Consider the following 14,604-nt stretch of genomic DNA (forward strand, 5'->3'; position numbering starts at 1 on the left):
CAGGCTGCACATTGCATATAGTGTTCAGGTGAAAGTTCCACCTACAACTCCATTATTCTGAGGCGATTCGCCCTGTAACCCGAATCAGCGGAAAAATAACCATCCGAGCTTGTCTACTGTATAGGCGTTACACCGCAACAATGGCTGGCTTTCTCTTGGCTCAGGCCACTGGCTGGCCTTTGATGGCGCACTGCAATAGTCCAGTGCCACAGGCGATCCCCCCCTCCCCTGTGTTTCTCAGGGTTTCAATGCTGCCTCTGTCTGCCCTGTTTGTTTTCAACTAATTGCCTGGAGCTCTAATAAGTTGGTGATGATGTACGGGCAGCGCCGATGACCCCTGCCAAAAGAAATATTATGTCGCCCTAAACTTGCGGAGGGGCAGGTCTTTATCAGTTTAAACATTTCTGAGCCCCTCTGGTTTCAAATGTGTGGGTCAGTATGTGCTAAAGACGGGTCATGGGAGCCCTGTAATTACAATATTATGCAAGGCATTTAGGGCCAGAGTGGAGGAACTTAAGATCTGAGCGGACCTGTGAGAGCGGTGAGCCTCAGACATCCACACTGTCGCCATGTTTGCTCCTGGAACAGGAGCTGGCCGCCGATATTGTATCCGGATTTTTTTGGGATTTTTTTTTTTCAGCCTTGCTGAATGGCTGAATTGAACCCTCTCAGAGTTATCAAACAGTATGGATTATGGAGTCATTGAGGGCTAATTGTTTGTGTTCTCCAGCCATTTTCAGAGTGCCCATGGTTTCGGTATCCGTGACTCATGCACAAAAAATAAATGTCTATAATATACACTATTAAAAATAAAGGTTCAAAATTGGAGTTTTCACAGCAATGCAATAGAAGATTATATAGAAGTTCGGTAACACTTTACAGTAAGGTTCATTAGTTAACTACCTTAGTTAATATGAACTAAGAATGAACAATACTTCTTCATTATTTATTAATCTTAGTTCATTTTAATTTCAACATTTACTAATACATTATTAAAATCAAAGGGTTGAATTTGTTAACATTACTTAATGCACCGTGAACTAACATGAACAAACAATGAACAGCTGTATTTGTATTAACTAACATTAACAAAGATTAATAAATACTGTAATGTATTGCTCATTGCTAGTTCATGTTAGTTAATACATTAACTGATGTTAACTAATGAACCTTATTATATAAAGTGTTACCAGAAGTTCTTTAAAGAACCATTTTTTCTTAGTGAGTCAATTTGAATAATCTAAAGATTGAGCTATCAGATGTTCATTTTTAATGTTATATATCGGCCCGATAAACAAACTTGGCTGATATCTTAAAGCCAATAAATAATGGATTATTTCCTTCAGCTGAGACACTTCAGATGTGCACTGTTCGTCATGATGTTTCTGAATTGCTTGAAATGGTTGAAATCACTTTGAACAGGAAAATGCAGTTAAGTGAAAAATGTGCAGCGCAAGTCTGTCATATAGGCTACATTAAATTATAATGAGAACATTGTTATAATTGTGTGCTTGGGACATGGATTTAATGCTGAGACTTTTGTTTTTGTAATCAGGCTCTCAAAAATTATATAAAATTTGGATTTAGATTTATCGGCTAATATATCAAATATAAAGAATTATCGGTTATCGGTATCACCCAAAAGTTCATATCAGTGCATCCCTAATAATAAAAAAATTAAATAAAATAAAAAAAATGTATAATTTTGGTATCGTGTTGGGTCCCCCATGATGTTAAATCTGAGCAAAAGCAGTTGAGCAGCACCTCTGTTCTGTTGTTTTTAGAGACATGCCAAGTTAACAGTTAAAACACTCGACCGGCCGCCTGCGGCTCATACATTTTTATTGCATGTGTTCTTGCAGGGTTTTTTTTTTTTTTTTTTCACACTGAAGTATGTGTGATTTCTCTGTCTTTTATTTTGTTGAACGACAGACAGCACTCTGAGCCACAAAGTCATTTCACCTGCATTAGTACACAATGAATAATGTATAAATCCCAATTATTTGGTATCATATATGCAAAGACTGTGACAGAAGGCATACAGAACACATTAAGGGTTGTTAACCCATAAAGGAAAGTAGAAGGTCACATCTGACAGTCAAAATGCATTTTTTCCTTTCCCCTGTCTTCTGATATATCAGCTGTTTTTTGTATATATATTTATATACTGTATATATATATAAAAAAAAAAAAAAACAGCTGATATATCAGTATTATGGTATCAGACTGGATTGCCATCATATACACAAATCCGTATGTCTGTTTTCACTCAACTATGCAACCAAATGTATTCCCCAGTTCCAGTCATATTTCAAATGTCGTCTAAAGCTGATTTTATGATTATTCCTCCTTTTGAACCCCAGTAAGTGAGGTTGGCGTTTGTGTGGTGTCCTCGGGGACGGACTGTCCGTCGTGCTAGTCACCATCTCGCTGCTAATCCTGTCTTAGAAGGTTTTCTGTTAACATGGATAAGCATTGGCTTGCTATCGCAGGCTAGTAAGCTAAGCTTATGTACAGAATGCCATTGAGAAAGGCGCAGCCTGAAGCTATTGGCTGCTGCAAATGTCCATATAATTTAGCAGGCTAAATACTGAGGAATTTGCAGTGGTTAAATCTGGTGACTGACATGGCCGTGTGTCCTGATAAGAGAGGCCGAACCGTGGAGTCTTATTTGGATCAAAACTGATGCGTTATTGGTGTGGAACTGTGATCTGGTTTTGCCTCAGACAAATCCATCAACCAGCAACTAATACACACAACCATGGATTACAGGCCTGAGAACAGCACAGCTTTTCGTTTTTACATGTATATTCTTCAAAACTGAATTTAGACTTGAAGAGTTAAATATTTCGCAATTTCTAACAAAAACAATGATTCTATGGTAATATCAGTATACTTTTGTCATGTGTGTGTGTGTATAAAAAGTATAAATATATATGTATATATATATATATACAGTATACATTGTTTATATATATGTATGTATATATGTGTGTGTGTGTGTGTGTATATATATATATATATATAGAGTATATATACACACGTTTATATATATGTATGTATATATGTGTGTGTATATATATTTATATGTAATTTTGCATTGTTCTTTTATAATGTGAAGATCACATTAAAATTTTCTGAGATTCCTTTAAATATATATGTATTTTTAAATGCTTATACATTGTTATTTTAAGGTTGCCCTAGACTTTGGCACTAAATATTACAAAGTTAAAATCCACCATAAAAAGATAAAATGAAATGAAATGAGAAAAAAATTGGTAAATCTCACTTGAACAGTTTTTTTTCATTGTCGTATGAACATTGTCATATTCAATCTAGCTCTAATTGTATCACTGCCATTTCATGCATACATCCTGAACGTTTTTGTAATTTTCATCATGGAAGTTTATTAATCCAAATACACAATTTGAAATATTTGGAAATATTCAATTTTTTTTTTTTTTTTTTTTTTTCAAAAACAAAACAAATAAACACAAATTGCAAGTCATGCACTGTTAGTAGCCCAAATAAACTAGAGAGAAAGTGTGTTTCAAGAGTTTAGTTTCTAAAATTCCACGAGCCAGAAATGTCATGTAGCTGAAGAAACACCCATGTGGATATGAAATGTGTCTCGTCTTATTCAGTGTTCATCTAGCAGAAGAGGAGAAACGTTCTGACATGGTTAAGGTTAAGGAGGCGGACATGGTCTGTAGATTTATGAAGTGTGTGTTGTCCTCCTTTACTTCTCAACTCTCAGCAGGACTGCGTGTGTGTGTGTGTGTGTGTGTGTGTGTGTATAAGTACTTCACACCCGCCGCTGTGCCATTTAACCCTGATGGTGTGAACAAATTTCATTAGTACTTCACACATGCAGGTGAAGCTTTTATCACTTTGTGGTTTTCTCTAACACCCAGTTTCCTCACACAGAGTTTTAGGGACATTTACTGTGGTAGCGAGAGAGTACAAACTGTTTAAAAACTGTTGAAGTGCTTTTATTGGAGAGTGAAGAATTTCAAAACACTGCAGCCTTTTGTGAAAAAATAAGGAAGAAAGTTATTAAATGATTAGATCACAAGAGTAGAGAGGGTTTTTTTTTTTTTTTTTTTTTTTCAGAGGTTTGAGGTTTACTTTACCTGAACACAATGTTTTAAAATGCATAAATCTGCCAGTGCTGTCAGACATCTTGTTATTTATCTTTTTCATAATTTGTATTTTCCCCAAGTGTTCAAATTTCTTGAACATCAGTATTTCTACATTGTTCTCAATATGACACCATTTCCACCGTATAATTTGGATACTGTCAAATTAATTGTAAAACTAGTCTGACAAAACATGGGCAATTATAGCAAAGGATAGCGTCTTAAATGACTTTCATAATATTGGACGCACTCACATAATCCTATTGCTTTAAAATGATAAACACGCATGTAGGAGTGCAGGAACACACTCGATCACAGCGTGTCTGCGGATGGTCTCATCTACTCACTGCACTTTGGCTGACACCGCGCTCACATCTCCAAGATATTTGCCAATGTTTTGTCTGTGGTTCATTTTAGGCTTCAGACCCAGGGCCACCCGACTGGTAAATCACTGACGTGTTGATGAAATGGCTACATAAAAACCTCTCACTTCCCTTTTTTCCGATGAATTTTTTCATATGATAAACAATTAAGACCTGTTCAATATCATATGACGGCTGTAAAGGACAGAGACAAGTTATTATTATAAAAAAACAGGTGATTTTTTTTTATTTTTTTTTTTATTTTTTTTTTTTACAGATTCCAGTGTTTATAAATGATTTATTCTGTGGACATCTTTTTTTTTTTTTTTTTTTTTTTTAACTCATGTGCCTCATAATCTTTAATCGAAATAACTTTCAATCCATTTTGAATGACATCGCTTCTCTTCTCTTATGACAAGCTGTCACTCATATGAGATCAACCAATAGCAAACCACAACCCCACCCACGTGTTTTCTTGTTTGAGAAGCCTCAGATATAAATCACAATAGGGAACAAAAGATGATCACTTTTGTTTCAGGCTGACTTTAAAGTATTGTTAAATCATAATTGGACTTCTGTGGCCTTTAGTCCATGTATATATGTTTGAGATCATCTACGGTGATCATCATCATCCCTTGGCAAAACAGACCAAAATATTGGGGATTCTATATTCACTCATTTTGTTCAATCAATTGCTCTCAGTTATGAGCGAATCATGTTTATGGCTGTGACGTAATTTAAGCATGTTGTCTTTTTTTAAAACTCTTTTCCCACCATTGACAATATTCTTTACAACAACAAAAAAAAAAAAGTATTTACGCCAATCCATGTTTTCCCTGTTATACGGTAGGGGACATCCCGGATGGGAATAAAAGCCTAAATTCAATCTGTTTATCATATAAAGCGATCGTGTCTCTTCAGAAAATTTTGGACTACCTTTTTTTTTTTTTTGTAAACACCAGCAGGAAAATAGATATGGGTCCTTCCATGTTTCCCACACCAGCATCCTTTTTCAATAGCAAATACGTCCTGGATACCCATTTCATTGATTCTTTAATATTTATAAAATAATAGTGTATTAGATACTTAAATCACATTTTAATGAACATTCAGAATGTTATTGTGTAAAGAGCAAAGCCATTTGGTTTCATGTTTTAAAACAATGACAAATTATTAAATGTATATTAACTGTATTAATCTTAAACTTAAACTGAAGCAAACCTCTATCCTAAATCAAATTGTGAATTGTATGTAAAGTACAAAGGTGTAGATAGTATTTATGTCTAGGATTTGTTGACAGGACTATTTGTCTAAACTGAAATGGTGTGGTTCTCTCTCACATAAGCACTCTTTGTCGTTTAAATTCCCTTTTAAAATGTTGGTTCAAAGCTCAAACATCTGGATAGCTTGTTACACACATTATTAGGGAGAAAAAGTGTGTAAAACAGCTTCTGACCGGAGACACATGCTGAGTTGCTTTGAGGGAACAGAAGGCAGATTTTTGAAATCATACTACATAGCTACATAGTGACCCCAGAATGTTTTCAAACACTCATGCCACACACACACACAAAAAAAATTGATGTTGCATTAGACACATCGTCTGCAAACAAATTGTGCTAGACCTTTTCACAACTATTTTGTTAAAGTCATTTTCCCTACCAGTAGGTCTTCACAAAAAGTCACTGACTTTTGTAGAGTAGGGTACAACGGGGCTAAAGGCACGCCAGGGTAAAAGGCTCCTTTGATTTTATTTTCCTCTAAACCACTAGATGGCAAAAAAACTTGACACAGCACTTTCTAAAACATCCGCGTTTCAAGATGCACGTGGAAATTTGGCTGATCCTTGACCTAATTTGATCTAATATTTAATATTTTCTAAAATATTGTTGATTTAAGAAGCAAACGAGAATCGCTAAAATGATTGAATATATTTTGAGACAAAGGTCTTGTTAATGATTTTCAGTTTTGTTCAAGGTAATTAAGTATTTGTGGTAAAAGGCGCCCCTGCTGTTGAGGCTAAAGACACAATAATTAACATGATAATAAATAGCCGGCGACTTTTCCATTTGTTGACATGACATGTTAGTCAGATGGTAAATATTATATATTAAGTTGGGTGTCCACTTTAGATAATCACTATATAAATAATGAAGCAAGCATATTTAAAAATATGATATTAATCATATCATATAATAAAATATAATTCATTTTTACTACTATAAATCTATATTAAATTATTTTAATTATGGGATCTCCTTCAGTGCTGTCAGAATCTTTACTTTTTAAAATGATTTTGTATTTTTATATTAACATTTTAATTTATTGAACAAAAATTAATTATTTCATTTATCAAAGTAAACAGAAAATAGTACAAACTTTGCTAAAGTGATTGTTTTGAACAAGTATTAACTTAGACATTATTAAAACAAACATATTATTTTAGCTAAAGTTTTTGCATAAATACTGTGTGTGGGGGTGTGTGGGGGGCAGTCTTTTGTCTGGGGTTTGATTTATTTATTTTTGATTTTTTTTGGGACTTAATTATTATGTTTTTGTGTTGCTGTTCTGTTGGATGCTCTCTCCTGCTCTCTCCCTTCAAAATACAAATAAATACAAAAAGATGCTATTTGCATTGCGTTGCGGGCTTGCAGCTTGCCAAAACATTTCACATTAGTTTCAGCTGACTGTGTAAATTATTTCTCAAATTGATGAGCTCGGTAATATAAATAAAGGTCAAATCACAATTTCCAGATGTGCGGCGAGCTTGGATGCAGCCAGCTCATTTGGAAATGAAAATAACACTCCCAGCGCTGTTGATTCAGGCAACGTGCTCAAAGACCTGAGAGCTAACTCAACCTTCAGCTGCCCACGCCGTGCCACAAACGCGCTCACTTTCACTCAGGCCAACAATGACACCGCGTGACTTCTGTTAGCCGGACACACGAAGTTCAACCACGCAAAAGTCGAAAGCGTTTGAACTGGAAAGAGCTGCTGCTTTTTATTTGGTTGCAGCCACTGCTTGAGGCCCGAGGAGGAGGCAGAAAAATCTGCATTTGGGAAGAAACAAGATGGACATGAAAGATGGTCTGAATCGCAGTGAGGAATGTTCTTGTCGCGGGGCTAATGGAAAGGTTTGTGAGAGGGAGGGCGACTGCATTATCAGAGCCCAGCAGATGTGGCCCGCAGCCATACGGCTCCGAGAGAGAGAGCGTCCCAGCGACAGCCACCAGCGCACCCTCCGGGGAGTTCCACCTGCATAATCTGTGTCAACAGGTTCCAAATGCCCCAAAGAACGAAGGAGGGAGAGAAGAAAGAAGAGAGAAAACACTTACAAAGTAATTGTCTCTGCGGTTTTTAACTCACAGCTCCAATTAACAGAAGTCTAGGCCGACCTCCGCCACCTCCTCATTCCTGCAGTGAGGGGTCATTTGTTGTGCTTGTGAGGATAAAAAAAAAAAAAAAAAAACCTATGCCAAAGGAAACAGGAAAAGAAACCTAGGAGTGTGCCTCTGTCTCACCTTCTGGGACAGGCAAGAGTGGGCCGCTTGGGTCATATATATATATATATATATATTAGTGCTGGACAACGATTAATCACATCCAAAATAAAAGTTTGTGTTTACATAATATATATATGTGTGTACTGTGTATAATTCTTTTGTATAAATACACACATATGCATGTATATATTTAAGAAAAAAAAAAAGAAAAAAAAAGAAAAAAAGAAAAAAAAAAAATATATATATATATATATATATATATATATATATATGTTACACACAGTATATACATGCAATGATTTCTTAAAACTCAAGTTTTATAGTGACATTTAAAGTGCACATTTAGAATCTGTATTCAATCTGTTGCTCTGTTCTGTAAACATAGAATATTCTGATATTAATCTGAATTTGTTTTTGTTTTGTTTTTTCTGATAAAGCGCCAAATATTAACCTGATTGCCATAAAAAGTTTAAGCCAGTATTATGTTTTCTAAAAACCTGAATTTGACACCTGGTAGCAATAAAAACTAACATTTAACAAACATTAAAAGACACATCATAGATTTGTGAGAGTATATTGTGTGTGTGTAAATATATATCAATTTGTGTATTTTGCAATTATTTGCAAAATACACAAATATACTGTATATACCGTTCTATGTGGATATATACAAGTTCTGTCATGGAACTCTAGATGGCGCAGGCCGACGGGTCCTTAAAGCATTCACTATAGCAGTTTGTCTCGTAGGGGTGGGCGATATAGCCTCAAAATTATATCACGATATTTCAAGAATATTTGCGATAATGATATTTATGATGATATAAAAAAAAATGTAGACAATTTTTTTTATTACATTTATCTCACCTAAATGTTTGCTCACTCATTGTGTTTTTACAATTGGGTAATTTTGTATTTCAGAGTTTACACAACACAAGGAAGCTTGATTTCAATCTTTGAATTAAATTGAAAAAAGTAGCAAAACATATATACAAAATAATAAAGATACAAATAAAGAGAAACGTTTTTGGGTAGGTCTAACACTATTCAGAAATACTACAGAAACTGAATAAGGTAATCAAATGTAAAATAACACTAGTCCTGACTAAATTAAATTAAAGGCTATTAATTCTGATTCCTTACAATGAAAGCTATCTTTTGTTGTTTTGACGACAACATTAATGACAGACACATATGGCTGCTGTCACTTTTAGAGCTAGTGCCCGGATCCATTACTGTTATACTGTCTGTCACACTGTCACGCACGTTTTATGGTTATTTCAGACATAACCGACTGTTTACGAATATACTAACCATGACCGGAATTTTTACACAATTTTGCGTGTTTTTTCCCCCGTTAAAGCAATATAATCCGCGAAATGGAACTTTTGTTACTCGCGAGCTGTTTGTGAGGCGGCTTTACTGTATGCACGCAGAGTAAACATCTCTCAGAGAGCGCGCGAGAGTACTGAATAGTTTAAAATCGCAAATGTTTAAACTGATAAGACTTAAAAAGAAGTGAAAATGATAAAATTTAGTTACGATGCAAGTGACAAAAGACAATTCCGTCATGTCCTGACTGCTAAACACAAGAGTGTGGTATCGACGCTTGACTTGTGCAACCCATTTTGAGAGCGAGAGAGAGAGAAGACGCGGCACCGCTGAACACTCACGCGGTTGGTAAAATCAGAATTTCCCGCATTATAAGTGGTAAACCTGCGGGAATTATTAAAATACTATTGAAGTAGCTCCTTTTTAGGTACTAAATCGTCATTGGAGGCTGACTTGCTGCTCTCGCGCTCAGACAGGTGTTGCTATTGTGCGTGCTAAGGAACGTAATGCGCCATACGTCATTGCGTCGCTATATCAGTGATATCGCGATATGACACTTTTTTATCATGTAAAAATTTATACCGGTATTATCGTGGACGGTATGATATGGCACACCCCTATTGTCTCGTGCTTTCAGAGTTCCTCTAAACCCTCCACCTTCCCCAGCTCCACCTGTATAGATCTGCTATAGGTAATATTATCTATGATATTTGTGCTGCATTAGAATGTGTTATATCTGTGTATGTAGCAGATCTGTCCCACCAAGACCAAATACATTAACATTGTCATATCCATTACCATGCTAAAATATTCTGAGAGTTTTCACTTCTTTTCAAAATAAAGGCTTAACCTGACTATGGACCTTTAGGGGGAAGTCATGTTCTTGTAAAGATGCTTACAGAGTACTGTTCATTTGCTATCACATTTCTCAGGTGTAATATTAAGCCAGCGAGGACGGTCTTGGTCTATCGCTGAGTTTTTGAAGCTCATCTTTTTCTGTTCTCCATGACTGCGAGGGTTTGCATCTGACGTCTTCATGCCGGATCAATCCGGTGGTAGATGTTTCCACTGACACCTCCTGAGGGCAGATGTCTAAGTACGCGTGTGCTAGCGTGCAGTAATGCCTAAAGCATGACAAAGCAAAGCCAAGCACATTTTCACACGTCAGACTGTGAGAAAAAGTCGATCGAAAGTCACGTGCACGCTTGTGGAGCAATTTTCGTTTGATCCAAAAACAGGCAGGATTAAACAAGGCAAGTCTTGTTGAGGTTCATTGAAAGGCATAAACAACAAACTTGCAACCCGGGGAAGCAAATAAACTGACCTATTCATCTGTGCCCGCTGTCTTTACTGAAGTCATCTATTTATAATAAGTCTGGCTGATAAATGTTTTAATAAATGCGCTGCATAATTCATCGTCGTCAGCCTAGTTTTAATTGACTTATAGAGTGTTGTAGAGAAGATCAAAGCGCTGATTAAAGCGATGTATACATCGCTGTCCGATGCCCTTACTCCGACGCCAACTTCTTAGAGATCAGAGAGGAAGTCTGGACTGAGACCTTCAATTATTCACCAGACTAATTCATTAACTGATTGATTATTTGATTATTCCAAACATTGTTGATGCTGAGATCTCACTTCTCCAAGGGCACAACTGGAAATCACTTCCTGTTTGGCTGCATTAAAGGAATCATTCACCTAAAAACTGACTCACTTACCCGCCCTCATGTTATTCTGAACCAAAAAAAGCGTTTTAAGCCGAATGTCACAGCTTCTGTTTTTCTTTCAACCAAAGTAGATGATTTACTCTGCCCCCCAAAAAAGGAAAAAAAAAAAATGTTCATAGCAGTGCACAATACATTAAGTCTTTTGAAGTCAAATTATAGTTTTGTGTGAAGAACAGACCCAAATTTAAGACATTATTCACTGAAAATCTGCTTTTTCGTCTTTTTTACAACTTGGAAGTATGAATCACCATGTAATTTTAATGTATGGACAAACAGAAGATTGACATTCCTTTTAGCATCACCCACAATAATATTAAAAATAATAATATAGGTTTGGAACTAAATCAAGTCAATGCTAGCAATTTGTTTTATTTTTGGGTAAACTATTTCTCTGGAATTTTCTTTTTTTTTTTTACGATTTGAAATATTGTATTAACTGGAGGGATTTAGACGAGAGATATTTGGTCAGGAACTGAGACAGGAACAATGATCATTTTCTAGAGGAGTCTTAATGAGGAAAAGGATTCCTAAAGCTAACAACTGGTCTCATTATTCGACAGCCCATTAGTGAACCTAAATAAAAGCTGTTCTCACTCCACTATGTGTTCATTCTGTCAAAGACCTTTAATTATCTTGTCTTATAATGTGCCGGTATCTCGCAAGGCTCATTTCTGCTGGAATTTCAGCGGAAGTGTCACCAGAAGAAGCTTCTGTAAGGAAGCACAGTCGTTGCCCCAGAGAGTTAGGGAACAACATTCTGTTCACTGGGATGCTTCTTTCACTTGACAGTTTGATGTTTAACAAACTGTATTGTGTGAAGCCTGATGTCTTCCATCAACACTGACAGGGGTTGATTATTGAACGCCAGCTTCCTGGAATTAAGAAAAGAACACCGTGGAAATGTTTATCTTAGTCGTAAATCAATTTGCTCAGGTTGTTTAACACCTTAAGATGTTTGCAAAGGGAAACATAAAGATGCTGCGATATTTTGACCCACGCAGGACGACAGCCTCAGATGTGAGGAGGGCTTGATTAAAAAATCCTTTTGTCAAACAAAGTAGGTCATACAAAGATACAGTTTAATGTGCCTTTACAGGGATATATTTAAATTGAGAATTTGAGAAGGAAACAATACTTCTCTTTGTACGAACATGCACCAATTATGAATTGTTCCTTGTAATGTTGGTTCAGCTTGACTTGTTGCCTGAGGCTCACATCAAAGAGTTTATTGCTGTTTCATGTCTCTGCTTGCCCACATCATTTCAGTCTGTGTGCGTCCTCATGCATCACAAGGATTTTATTGCCTGTATGACTTAATAAAGAGTTTTAAGCAAGGGGGAGGAGCTGCGGTTGCCAGACGTTCAGTATAACAAATAAATAGGGACTGCATATTAGTCATCATGAAAGTTCATTAAAAGTACTCTTAAGCATAGACGGTGCACACAACTCAATATTTACTGTAAGGGTAACATAAATGCCACCAAAATAATGCAGCAAATGTAATTCCAACTATAAGACAATAAGATGACAACTATAAGATGACAACATTTTGCTAACTAAAAACATTAATAATATTTACATTTCATTTTGATTAGATAAATTTAAATTTAAACAGCATTAATATTATTGATATTTATAAATACATTTTTATTATTATCTTACTGTAAAAGTACATGCATTGTTAAATACAGAATAGATTTTCACCACAAATTTTAAAACCATTTTACAGTATTTTTCAGTAAAATCGATTGTACTGCCCCATTATGCTAACAGACATTTACTAATCTTTTATCCCATCTCATTTAAGCAGACATGTCTGTTTAATGATCATACAAACATTTTGCCATTCAGGAGTGTGTAATGTTTAATATGTAACCAGTAAGGAAGTACATAGTGTGTTCACAGTAAATGTTCATTGTGGTTTTGTAAATGTGGCATAGTACATACAGCCGTTCATTTATTATAATTGCATTATACAGATAAAAATGTGCCGACATGGAGTAATAAAAATGTAACCAGGAGCCGGGTCTCTTCAATTCCAATGAGATAACTAATAGCAAATAAGTAAACTGAGCATTGTAGCATTACTCTTTGGCTTTCTTTTGGCCTGTTTTGGCCTTTTGATCCAGAGTCTGTTGTCAACCTCAGTGGGTGTGGGATCAACATCGGCCTGTTCCCGCCCCTCCGTTCATCCCAGGAGAGCCATTCCAAAGCTGCATTAATTATTACACACCTGAACAATACCAGTGGCTTCCAGGGCCAGTCAGCTATACATCAGAGGAAGTCAGGCACATTTCATTCAGACGATGTAATGGTTTGACCTTTCTGCCTTTAGAAGACAGAAAGAAAGATGGGGAAAGAGAGAGGGGGTGAGAGAAAAGGAAAAGGGTGAGAAGTGCTGAGTCTTGGACAAATGTATGTGGAAGTAGGATACTCTGTTCCGCCACCTCTGGCTGGTAATTGCCATGTAATGAAGTTATTAATGTTTGGTGGAATTTACAGGCCTGATATCCCCTGGCTCCCAAGCCCCCACATCCTCTCGAACTTGCTTCTCTTTTGTTGGCCACCACAAAAGAAACACAGGCAATATGTGAAGACTCATTAATTTCCTTTCCCTCTTGCTGTCCTTTTTTGTATAGGTTTCCCCCTCCCTTCTTTACTGTCTCTTTCACCAACTCCTCCTCAGTGTGAGTCGTGGTTTTGCACCCCATTCTGCCGGTTTAAGGTTGTAACAATGTTTGTGGTAGATTGACACAATTGAGGTAAATGAATGGACAAGCCTGCCTCTTTTTCCCTTTCAAAACCCTTTAACTAGCCATGTTTTTTTATGGCTAAGCACAATTGCCTAGTTACACATCTGGGAACAATGCAAATGCATAATCAACAAGGGTCCCAAGACCCAGCCCTGAGGTGTCTCGCATCAGCGGGGCAGATTCTGGCTTAATTGGTGATACGTGGATGGTTCTGGTCCTCAGGTCCTTAATCCACAATCACTCTGCCCACACTCAGGCTCTCCTGCTGGGGCCGTGTGACCCCGAGCAGACCCCTATGGTACCTTAGCTGACCTCGGAGAACCAGGAGGAGCAGCCTCTGCCCTCTGCATCTCAAACCCCGATGCTGAATGTCAGGAGGCACTGTGAGTGAAATCAATAGTTATAAACAGCAAGGTAATAAATTACTACTCGTGGGGGCTTCAGACAAATTGGAAGCCAGCAGGAAATCCCTGAAAACAGTCTTTATGTTTTTACCCTTGTTTCCCATTAGCTGCTCCAGGGCAGTAAATCGTTTTGAGTGAATTCATTTGCACATGCAAAAGCCACCGGTTCTGAAGCTCTGCATAGGTCATTGCCACTGTAGCTGAAATAAAGACACTCAGGAGCAGCAAATAGGGAGGATTTTAGGTTCCTCAAGGTCCACAAGACTACAGGATGAGCATAGAAATAAGTTTATAAATTCATTCAGTCATTCATTCAGTGCAGTGTAGTAGAAAGTTCACTAAAGTTCATAGGTTGAAATTAATTAAACCTATCCACGTATGATACCT

The 14,604-nt window shown here is 36.7% G+C and overlaps 1 long non-coding RNA gene across 1 annotated transcript in view; it reads right to left on the bottom strand.

Moving 5' to 3' along the window:
- Window positions 1-12,125: 12,125 nt before the first annotated feature.
- LOC307172118 overlaps window positions 12,126-14,604 on the bottom strand; it is a 32,411-nt gene continuing 29,932 nt past the window's right edge. The window contains exon 3 of the long non-coding RNA XR_013823662.1: window positions 12,126-14,194. This is a non-coding gene — a long non-coding RNA (uncharacterized lncRNA). The remainder of the gene's footprint in view (window positions 14,195-14,604) is intronic.

This window comes from Squalius cephalus, assembly GCF_949319135.1.
Source record: "Squalius cephalus genome assembly, chromosome: 15".
Lineage (NCBI taxonomy): Eukaryota > Metazoa > Chordata > Actinopteri > Cypriniformes > Leuciscidae > Squalius > Squalius cephalus.